Here is a 10,853-nt window from a genome sequence, read left to right as displayed (position 1 = left end):
ATCTCTAGCCATACCAGCAACTAAAACACAGTCTTTTGTAGCATTAAAGCATTTTTTCTGCCACACTCTAGAACATTTTATTTAACACTTCAATGCAAGATTAAGGTGCCCTTTTAGGCATTCTGTAGGCTGTTTGGAATGACCAATGTGACAAATAGGATAGAAGTCAGCCCACTTCGGATAGATCCCTGAATTGTTATATGGTATCTATACTTAGCCAGTAGCAGGATTTACATACCTAAGCACGGCTCCTCCAACAAGAAGAGTGAGAATTTGAGACAAAACAGTTACATTTGAAACAGTTTTTTTAGCTGAAAGCAGGACTGACCCACAAGGTTTAAAAATAATTTTTTGATATCTTAACATTCTCTTGGATTACATGTGCCCTCAGGTCATCTATAAAAACACTGGGAGTGAAGAGGTGACTCTTCTGTTGTGGCTTATTACCAAAGCATTTTGTACAGACAGGATTTGATAACATAAAATCTGTTCATTGTTGTTGCATAAAACAAAGTATGAAAAATGAGATTCATATGTGCTCATTAACTGTGTCCAGCTAAAGAAAATATATGCTCCATTCTCCTATACTGGTACATCTGATTAAAAAGCTTGTTAAGGTCCATTCATATACACACGTTATTCTTGTTTTGTTGTGATTTACTTTTTCCCATTAACATTATGTACATTAGATTTTGTCTTTGTGAGAAGCTGTACTTTATGTTTTGCCCATAAATGGTGTGAATTCTTACGTTTAAAGAAAGCAAATATTACAATCACCAACAGAAGCAGCCCAGCCGTTCCAATGATGATTGCTGCTAACTGCCCTGGACCTAATTCAGCTGCAAGAAACAGAATAATGCAGAACAGTAATCATGTTATCAGACATATGTAAAAAAACAAAAAACAAAAAAACCCCTGAAAGTTAAAAGGCTGTTAGGGTAGGTAGGCATGATTTTAATTTTGTCCAGTAAATTGTTTTAGATAAAAAGAATATTCACTCACCTTTTGCAGCAGAGGTTGCAGGTGACTTGGAAGTTGGTGCTACAAATAAATAATAAAAAAGCAATGCATTTATAGAGATAAAACATTGTTTACCATACTCACAATATTTCATTTTATCTTACCAAAAACCTTTGAGAATGTCGAAGGCAGAGCAGTAGATTTTGACGTTGTGTCTTAAAGCATAAACATAATACAACTATTCATGATAGTAAATGTAAACAGATTTGTGTTTTCTACTAAAGATCCAATCAATAATGATGCTCATAAGCATGTTTTTATTTATTAAATATTTCTTTCCTCACATCAGTCAAACTGTCTAATGCTCGATTGAGTTTTGTCTTGACTATGATGTGCCGCAAAGCTGCACCACTTGACAATACTGCAGATCTTATGTGATATGAGCCAATAAAGCAATTTTAGCTGCAGATTTTGTTTCTATAATGTGACAGAGATAATGTTACGCTTATAATTTTTTCAAATTACCTACAAAAAAGAAAGTTCAATTATTATTGTAAATATCGGAGAAATATAATTAACCTCTGTAAAGACAATCTCATCTACTGTACATCATCATGCTTCTGCTTAACTGGGTAAAATGATTATTTTTGACTGAAAGTGTCGTCTTTTGATCACTACGGCTGCTGAATAATAACAGAAATTGTGCAGGAAATGATGAAAGCATCATAAACAGCAAACACCTTACAACCAGCATCAGTGTGCATCCAAGTACAATGTTAAGATAATGCTTTCTGTTTGTCTATTTTTCTCAGTAGAATCAATTTAAGCAATCACTAATAAAAATGTGTGTGTGTTACTCTGTCTTTCTGTTTAAGTATATCTGTGTGTTTAACCACTCCTAGTATTTTCTTTGAATACAATGATATGAAGTACATACAGGAAATGGAAATATGAGCAGCACTGCAAACACATTTAGTACCCTTCCTGTATTAATGACTGAATAAAACCACTTCCTGTACATTTTCTCCTCTCTTATCTCAGAAACACCTGTGTTCTTCATTAGCAGGTTATTGCTTTTGCTTCTGCCACATGAGCAGATTCTTAACCTTCGAAACTAGGAAAAAAATATTGTAGTGATTAAAAATACCATGTGATTAAAAAAAAGTATTTCTTAATTTGTCATTTATGCATGGTGAATATTTTTTTTCTGTGACACAACAACAGTTCAAACTGGGTTCAGACTCACCTAAATACAGGATTAATCTGTGGAATATTTCATGTTTGTCCTCTTGATTCTCAGGGTTTGTTCGACACCAGTATGTACCAAAGTCATTGGCTGTTATTCCTCTCATTGTTATAGTTATATTCCTCTTTTTATTTTCATTTTTTTTTATTGTAAACCTTTGGTTATTATTTTCAGTGGTTCCAACAACCTTACATTGATTTGGATCTTCTCCCTTACAGATTACTGGGTAATCGTCTCTGTTATATTTGCAAAAGTAGGTAAGGTCACTTCCAAGGCTTGATGGTCTTTCAAAGGTTTTAACATCTGTGAAAAATAACAGAATAGGAATATAAGACATCTTTCTTAGCTCAGCATAATGTAATGAAACCTAAAAAATGAACGTTGAAATTCTTTACTTAGAACCCTTAAAATGAGTTTCTTTGTATTGTCATTTGACTCTGATTTTTTACTTTCCCAGTGGTGTATACAAGCTTTCTCTAAGTCCTTTTTACAGCTGGATTTTGCATATGATTCCCAACTTGAAAATTGAGCTGATGATGAAGATGATCCTTTACAGATAATGTTTTTGCTGTTGCAGATCTTGGACAGGAGTTGTTTTGAAAAATCACATCTGATGTTTTTTTGTGATTTCTTGCAAATATCTGCAAACCAGACAGAGAAATTACATATTCTTATATTTCACTAAAACATTATAGTATAATAGAAATTAGCTTCATAATTGAAAATAAATATTTAATATAATAAATCTATTTGTCACACAAAAACAAATTAAACATAACCATATAATCTATAAACCAAATAATAAAAGTTGATGAAAAGTTGAGTGCTGTACGATTTACCTGTTTCTGTTTCTGTATAGTTTTGTTTTTTTGGTTTGATATTTTTTAGGTCCAATGTGAATTCATATTTTTTCAAATAATGGGCAAGAGGACATTTGTCTCTGTTTTTATCAGATTTAATTTGTTTAATACACATGCCCTCAGTTGTAAAGTTGAATTCTGATTGTTTGCATTTAAATTTAGTCCAGTCTTCCAGACATCCTTCACTTTTTGCTGAGGCTTGAAAACCTGCAGATCAGAAAAAAATAAATATTTAGATGATACCAGTAACTCAGTCAATACCACGGTAAATAGTTAAAACAAAATTTGAATAATAGACCAACACAGCATTAACAAGGATTGTATTTAACAAATTCCTGAAGATGATCTATTGATCAGCATCTGTCTATGTCCATCTTTCCCTTTCGCACGTATCGCACTAGTGCCTAATAATCATTTATATAAAGAATCTCAGCTCTACCCTTACGTCCACTTGTATACCACCATGTCAAAATCAATGTGGCACATGGAAACCTAAGGATAAAATCAAAGCCTCCCAGATATAAGTTATTACGTTTACTCAACATAATTCATCATAAACTTTAATATTTATTACCGGTAATCATTTTTCTACCACAACAGAAATTCTATAATCCAAGTAAACTTGAACTGTTATATGTAGATTTTTGTCCTTGTATATCATAAATATACATAAATATGTGTGTAGGAAATGAACGAGACATTCACATTCAATAAATTCCTTTTTTTTACAGATCAGAACGGTTCAATGGCATTTGTTTTAGATGAAGTTTTAAATAATTTTCCAAAATACTCAGAGCAAAAGCTTTGAAAAATAACAAAAACCACCAAAAGCTCTCGCCCAACCGAAACCAACTGAATTAAAGCTAGTTATTAACAGGCAGTGGGTTAGCGCTCATTTAAATGAAATATCATATTTTTGGCTCATTAGTTCCATTTTAGTAAGCATTAAGTGTTGCTCAGGGACATGAAAACACCATTAAGTAAAATTTTGTATCAGTGATTTTTCTGTTTGATTATTAAAATATTTCCCCAGCATAAAAATGTTTTTACCTGATATAAGCCAGATAATGAGCAGGAACATGTTCTTCATTTTGCAGATCCTAGGCTTACATTTCATGTGCAGAACTCTTTTGAGATCAAGTCAGTTCCTCTTTCACCACTTCCTGAGTGTGTTATTTAAATAATGTTAAAGTTCCACCCATACTTCTTCTTTTATACTATTTGGGGCTCCCTATAGAAGCTGATGTAGTTCAGAGGGGTAAAGCCTCCGAAATGTGTACACAAATATATTTCAAATACCTTTCAAGAAACTTAAAAAAAAAAATAAAAAAAAAATATATATATATATATATATATATAATTTTTTTTTTTTTTTAAGTTTCCATTTTGTACCACAGATGTAGAAATATTATGATTTGTTTTACAAAAGCATTGAAATTAGCATCAATTGATAGTTTGTTAGTGTAAAAACAGGGTTGAACAAATTTTGATATTACATATTTTAGACAAATGAGTATTTGTTTTTCGATAAATGCTTAACATGTTTGAAAAATAACAGCAAAGCTTCATAGATTTTATCCATGTAGAGGAAACCTCAGCTTTGTTTCATGTTTGTGTGTGTTAGACAGTTACCACTTTTGTGCACCTCTTTATTTCAGAGATATTTTTCTCAGATTTTAAATCAGAGAAGAAATATATTGTTTATCAGGTGTTTTTCATTATTATATCATGTTCTTTATTTTAGCACATTAGTGCTATAGAAGTTTTAATCTTTTGTTTTAAAATCTCTTATTTTACTATAATATCTTTCTTAAGTCAATCAGAATTATCGAAACATACCTATATTTGTTTATATTTTTTTTCCAAATTTGGAAGAGTATTTTTGTGTAGCACAGGTTACAACATCATGGAGTTGTAGGCATCTGGTTACTTCCCAGTACTTGCTTTAAATGATGTATCCCCTTTTACTTTATGCTAACAGCTTAAACACATTGATAGAAAGAATAAAGAAGCTTTCATAAGTCTGGTTCTTTTTTCTGAATTATTTTAAAGATGCAACTATTTTATGCAGGTTTTTACACGATGTAATGGTCCAGTGGTATGTGGTTGATAAGGAGAAGTGCTCTCTTTTGATAAACATATTTTAACACGCTTCTAAGATCTTCATTAGCCTAATGAAAATAAAATAAAGTTGCCATAAACAGCATAATTACATATACAAGAGAAGAGGAAAGCTTAAAGGCCACGGAAGATCATACCAAATACAGTATGAAGTGTGATGGTGGCTACATCAGGTTGCTACAATGGGATGTTTGTCAACAAGAAAGTGCCCTTCAGAAAATAGATTGCATTGCGATAAAATAACCTGTGATTAAAGTAAATAGTATGGAAAGGATGAGGCAGCCTGAACCATTAATCATGAACTTAGGCATTTTAAATGGACCATGAACAAATGCATGCAACCACATTAGTTAAAAATTGTGTAAAGGTTCTAGCAAAACCATAATGACATTTTTTTTTTCAGTAAACCACAATTTTCGACCCACTTTCTATAGTCTAAAATACAATTCTGCCAAATACTGAGGACATGTACATTTCTGGTTTAGAATTAAGTTAACAATTATATACTTTCTTTTTATTATACTTGTAAGCTAAAATGTCCCTAAACAGGAAAGGTTTAGAAGCAGGCTGCATCAGTGCGTCAAAATTAATCCAATGTGTTTGAATTACTGTTTGTGTATATACTGATTTGACTCAGTATTTGGGTTTAAACCATTAATATTACAGTACACCTGTCAGCCAACTATGCATGAAGCTTTATTAGGACGTCCTGATCTGAACCTGGTAAAGGGGTGTGATTTTGTAAAAGAAAATCGAGCTGTGTGATCATTAAGATTCTAGATAATTTGCTGCAATTGTGTCTTGAAAGCTTCAAAACTTAAAAACGTTTTTGATTAGGTAAAGCACTCTCTAATAGAAAAGGAAATTGACAAGTGCTTATCGCATCGCTCAGTGTCACTTCCTCCTGAGTGTTTGTCATAATCTCTTCATATCATGTACCCTTTTCCTACAGAGGCTTACACACACAACATACATTGTCTTAACATACATACTATCAGTTTGCCATGATCAGACGTACATAAAATATGTTTTGGAATCCCAGCTTACATCTCAAGATGGCAGACAGCTTTGCTGCAACTTTACAATTCATAAAGCTAATTTCAGAAATTATAAGAATAACATAATAAACTCAGCAGACAATGCTTCTTCAGAAATTCTCCAAATAAATGCATTTTTATTTTGAAGCAGAACAGTTGCTTAGTGATCTATAAAGTGAGAAGCTAAACTAATGGGAATATTTGATTTTCTGCAGCTTATGCAACAAGTTTAGACATTGATTTTCAAGAGGTCATAAAAAAGTGATTGATAAAGCTGTAATGAACCATAAATATATGAAATTAAACTTTGAACATGTTGACTAAAAGAAATTAATGGAGTGAATTGAAGGAAAGGCTGAATATATACTATGTATTGGAGATGGCTTTAAAAGGCTTTAACATGATATTAATCACCACAGTTTTTGTTTTTCCAATAATACAGAATTTCATAATTAAATGTTTGCTCCTATTTGTTTATTCTTTAAGGTGACAGAGAGGTTTAATTAAAAACCTGAAAACTTAGGCATGTTAACTTCAGCAAAATATAATTCATGGGCCTTTTTCAAAATTTAAGCATGTGCTTCTGTGTTTGGCAGGCAGGGACTTGAACTGTTTAGTTGAAAGCATAGTTTTTACAGAAAATGCAAGGAGGATACGATACTTCTGCAACTAAAATAGAGTTTACTTCACAGTGCTCAGCTCTTTCCCTGAGTTTCAAGAAATGTTCGAAATTAATTTGGATTATGAGTATTTAGCTTCACAAATTTGATAAAAGTGTTTTATTTATCAATGTACCTTAAGTTTTTATTAATGGTAATATAAGCTTACTAATAAAAGCGTTTTTTGAAAGAGGTCCCTGAAAAACATAAAAACGTTTGTTCCCTTTGAAAGAGTTGCTTTTAAACTATTGTTTTGTTTCAACGGACAAAAAATAACTTATGTTGAGCAGCTTTAGAGTAAAACAGTTGGAAAACTCCTTAAAATATTTCTTTTGTTNTACCCTTTTCCTACAGAGGCTTACACACACAACATACATTGTCTTAACATACATACTATCAGTTTGCCATGATCAGACGCACATAAAATATGTTTTGGAATCCCAGCTTACATCTCAAGATGGCAGACAGCTTTGCTGCAACTTTACAATTCATAAAGCTGATTTCAGAAATTATAAGAATAACATAATAAACTCAGCAGACAATGCTTCTTCAGAAATTCTCCAAATAAATGCATTTTTATTTTGAAGCAGAACAGTTGCTTAGTGATCTATAAAGTGAGAAGCTAAACTAATGGGAATATTTGATTTTCTGCAGCTTATGCAACAAGTTTAGACATTGATTTTCAAGAGGTCATAAAAAAGTGATTGATAAAGCTGTAATGAACCATAAATATATGAAATTAAACTTTGAACATGTTGACTAAAAGAAATTAATGGAGTGAATTGAAGGAAAGGCTGAATATATACTATGTATTGGAGATGGCTTTAAAAGGCTTTAACATGATATTAATCACCACAGTTTTTGTTTTTCCAATAATACAGAATTTCATAATTAAATGTTTGCTCCTATTTGTTTATTCTTTAAGGTGACAGAGAGGTTTAATTAAAAACCTGAAAACTTAGGCATGTTAACTTCAGCAAAATATAATTCATGGGCCTTTTTCAAAATTTAAGCATGTGCTTCTGTGTTTGGCAGGCAGGGACTTGAACTGTTTAGTTGAAAGCATAGTTTTTACAGAAAATGCAAGGAGGATACGATACTTCTGCAACTAAAATAGAGTTTACTTCACAGTGCTCAGCTCTTTCCCTGAGTTTCAAGAAATGTTCGAAATTAATTTGGATTATGAGTATTTAGCTTCACAAATTTGATAAAAGTGTTTTATTTATCAATGTACCTTAAGTTTTTATTAATGGTAAATATAAGCTTACTAACAAAAGCGTTTTTTGAAAGAGGTCCCTGAAAAACATAAAAACGTTTGTTCCCTTTGAAAGAGTTGCTTTTAAACTATTGTTTTGTTTCAACGGACAAATAATAACTTAAGTTGAGCAGCTTTAGAGTAAAACAGTTGGAAAACTCCTTAAAATATTTCTTTTGTTCACACTTGATCAATTTATGGGAACATTAAAATAATATTTTTTTTTTGTTTAAGTTTTTAACAACTTGCATCTGGCCACTGCTTTTAATGAAACAACTTTAATTCTTCTTGCACTAAGATTCTAAATAATGTGCTTCAGTTGTGTGTATAAAATCTTCAAAACTTAAAAACCTATATAACCGTATATATAACTGTATATCGTTCTCTAACAGCAAAGGAAGTGCTTATCGCATCCCTCAGTGTTGCACTTTGGTCAAGCCACTTCCTCCTGAGTGTTTGTCATAATCTCTTCAAATCATTACCCCTTAGCTACAGAGGCTTGCACACACAACATACATCGTCTTAAAATACATATCATCAGTTTGCCATTATCAGACGAACATAAAATATGTTTTAGAATCCCACCTTACATCTCAAGATGGTAGACAGCTTTGCTGCAATTTTAAAATTCATAAAGCTGATTTTAGAAATGAATAACATTAACATAATAAGCTCAGCAGACAATGCTTCTTCAGAAATTCTCCAAAGAAACACATTTTTATTTTGAAGCAGAACAGTTGATTATTGATATATAAAGTAAGAAACTAAACTAATGGGAATATGGCAACAAGTTTAGACATTGATTTTCAAGAGGTAAACAGGAATTGATAAAGCTGTAATGAACCATAAATATATGAAATTAAACTTTGAACATACTGACAAAAATAAATTAATGGAATGAATCATGAACACATTGAATGAAAGGCTGAATATGTGCAGTGTATTTTAGATTACTTTAAAAGACTTAAANATGATATTAATCGCTAGCCTGATAAACCAGACTACATGTGAGATTAAATTTGTAATTTAGTCTGACCCCGATGAATGAGACATTGGATGATTGTTTATGAGATTGTTGATGAGAACAACCAGAGCCTCTTCCTGCTCATGTTTCAATGAAAACTCCAAGTCTAATCCTTCTAAAACTGATTCCAAAGCTGAGTCAAACGAGAACTGTTAAATAGTTGCTGCCATCTTCCTTCTTGTGCTTTCTCCAGCCTCGTGCAGCTTTGTCGTCACGCCCTCAAAACCCTGCCAAGTTTGCTTCCAGAAATTCAAAACACATCTCTGCGTTGTGATTGGCCCGCCAGTTCTAGGGCCTGGGGCATTGATCGAGGCTAGACCATTCGCAGGCAAAAAATGATTTTGGCTGCTGGCCGTTGGGGCTAGTTTACTAGGTTAATTAATCGCCACAATTTGTGTTTTTCCAATAATACAGAATTTTATTTATAAATGTTATGCTCCTTTTTGTTTATTCTTTGAGGTGACAGAGAGGTTTACCGGTAATTAAAAAGCTGAACTTAAACAATTCATGGGCCTTTTTCAAAATTTAAGTATGTGCTTCTGTTTTTGGCAGTTTAGTTGAAAGTACTTTTTTAAACAAAATGCAAGGAGGAATCGATAGTTCTGCAAATAGAATAGAGTGTACTTCAGATCAGTGCTAAGCTCTTTACCTGAGTTTCAAGAAATGGTTGAAATTAATTTGGATTGTGAATATTTAGCTTCACAAATTTGATAAAAATTTCTTTACTTCTTTATAAAATGGGCTCAAGTTATTATTTATGGTAAAATAAGCATTAATAATAAAAATGGTTTTTGAAAGAGGTCCCAGAAAAACATAAAAACGTTTTTCTCTTTGAAAGACTAGTTGCTTTTAAACTATTGTTTTGTTTCAACTGACAAATAATATTTAAGTTTTTAACAACTTGCATCTGGCCATTGTTTTTAAGGAAACAACTTCAATTCTTCTTGCACCAAGATTCTAAATAATTTGAAAATCTTCAAAACTTAAAAATGTTTTGGATAAGGTAAATCGTTCTCTAACAGGAAAGGAAATAGACAAGTGCTTATTGCATCCCTCAGTGTTAGACTCTTGGTTTAAGCCACTTCCTCCTGACTGTTTGTCATAATCTCTTCAACATTGAAAAAATATACACATATATATATATTTTTTTAAGTTTTAAACAACTTGCATCTGGCAATTGTTTTTAAGGAAACACCTTTTATTCAATTCAATTCATTCAACACACATTCACTGATCGTCTGGCCTAAATTTAGTTGTTTTACAGCAGAAACATAACTTTTTCTTTTGTGTTTAATATGTGTTAATAATATTTCAAGTTCAACCTTTGAAAAAATGCACACCTCAAGGTTCTTTTTTAAAATTATTACATAATTTAATTTCTGAACTTTTTTGTTTTTGTTTTGGTTTGGTAAAAATATCATGTCATGTCATGCGCTATTTAAAATATTTTTTTCTATGAAAGATTCTAACTTGTTTTATACTTAATTTACCACCTGTATACATTAATATAAAATTTTTTAGCTTGAATTCAGATTATTATATGAGAGTTTTTGTTGCCCTGTGATGGACTGCGACCTGTCCAGGGTGTACCCCGCCCAGAGATGGGAAGTAACGAAGTACAAATACTTCGTTACTGTACTCAAGTAAATTTTTCTGATATTTTTACTTTACTTTACTACTTATTTTTATGG

At 31.7% G+C, this 10,853-nt stretch overlaps 1 long non-coding RNA gene across 1 annotated transcript; it reads right to left on the bottom strand.

Moving 5' to 3' along the window:
* Window positions 1–2,265: 2,265 nt before the first annotated feature.
* On the bottom strand, window positions 2,266–4,236 carry LOC107100237. The gene is made up of 4 exons (XR_001481991.1): window positions 4,117–4,236; window positions 3,046–3,273; window positions 2,602–2,847; window positions 2,266–2,509 (listed from the first exon to the last, which is right to left on the bottom strand). It is a non-coding gene; the product is annotated as an uncharacterized LOC107100237 (long non-coding RNA).
* Between the last annotated feature and the right edge of the window lie 6,617 nt (window positions 4,237–10,853).

The sequence above is a fragment of the Cyprinodon variegatus genome, unplaced genomic scaffold (genome assembly GCF_000732505.1).
Source record: "Cyprinodon variegatus isolate N-32 unplaced genomic scaffold, C_variegatus-1.0 Scaffold947, whole genome shotgun sequence".
NCBI classification, from domain to species: domain Eukaryota; kingdom Metazoa; phylum Chordata; class Actinopteri; order Cyprinodontiformes; family Cyprinodontidae; genus Cyprinodon; species Cyprinodon variegatus.
Note: the sequence above shows the minus strand (reverse complement) of the source record. Positions and strands in the feature narration are given on the sequence as shown.